The sequence below is a fragment of the Bubalus kerabau genome, chromosome 2, assembly GCF_029407905.1.
Source record: "Bubalus kerabau isolate K-KA32 ecotype Philippines breed swamp buffalo chromosome 2, PCC_UOA_SB_1v2, whole genome shotgun sequence".
In the NCBI taxonomy this organism is placed as follows: domain Eukaryota; kingdom Metazoa; phylum Chordata; class Mammalia; order Artiodactyla; family Bovidae; genus Bubalus; species Bubalus kerabau.
In genome coordinates, this window is record NC_073625.1 from 71,646,393 (window position 1) to 71,647,370 (window position 978).

Consider the following 978-nt stretch of genomic DNA (forward strand, 5'->3'; position numbering starts at 1 on the left):
AATGTGGATTTGTGTGTGTGTATCTATTTAGGGCATAGAAGTTGTCACATGAAAAACAGTCTCAAGGAGTCATATGACAAGATGAAAGAGTATAAACATTAGTGAAAGAAAAATAAAATGGATTCCTCTCCCCCATTCCCTGGTTTTTAACTTTGTCTTTTGGACCAAGAACTTACCTAATTCTTCTTGCCTGATACAACATATAAGAACTTGATATTTGGCAAAACTAATACAATTATGTAAAGTTTAAAAATAAAATAAAATTTAAAAAAACAAAAAAAAATAGAAAGGGATTTGGCTTGATGAATTGATTCTCAGCCTTTTGGCTAAGATCAAGTATAAGTATCTGTTTTTATCAGTTTGATATCTGATATGTCCTCTATCTGACTTTCCTTGTGGCTCAGCTGGTAAAGAATCCACCTGCAATGTGGGAGACCTGGATTCAATCCTTGGGTTGGGAAGATCCCCTGGAGAAGGGAATGGCAACCCACTCCAGTATTCTGGCCTAGAGAATTTCATGGACTGTATAGTCCATGAGGTTGCAAAGAATCAAACATGACTGAGTGACTTTCACTTTACTTTGATGAATTCATTCATACTGAGATGTAAATGATGCCTTCATCAAATATTGCTAAATGACAGGGTTTTTAAATTTTAAAATAAATACCACTACAATTATTAATATAAATCTTCATGCTAAGTTCAGTATAAATTAACATTGTTCTTCAAAGATGCTAACAACATGGTGATTATAATGTATAGTTTATATTAAGAAATACAAGGGCAAGACTCATCCCATTAGTTTGACAAAACATTCTCTTTTATTTAATGACAATTCTTTGAGGTGGGTAATATTATTCCTGTTTTGCATATTTGCATCCTTAGAGAAGTCTCCCTGAAATTTTTGAAATCACATTGTTGAGTCAATTAGTAAACACTTTTAAATCACTTAATCATTGGCAGGCAGGGGTGGTGGTG

At 33.2% G+C, this 978-nt stretch overlaps 1 pseudogene; it reads left to right on the forward strand.

Moving 5' to 3' along the window:
* Positions 1-306: 306 nt before the first annotated feature.
* On the forward strand, positions 307-420 carry LOC129645204 (uncharacterized; annotated as a pseudogene).
* Positions 421-978: the final 558 nt, after the last annotated feature.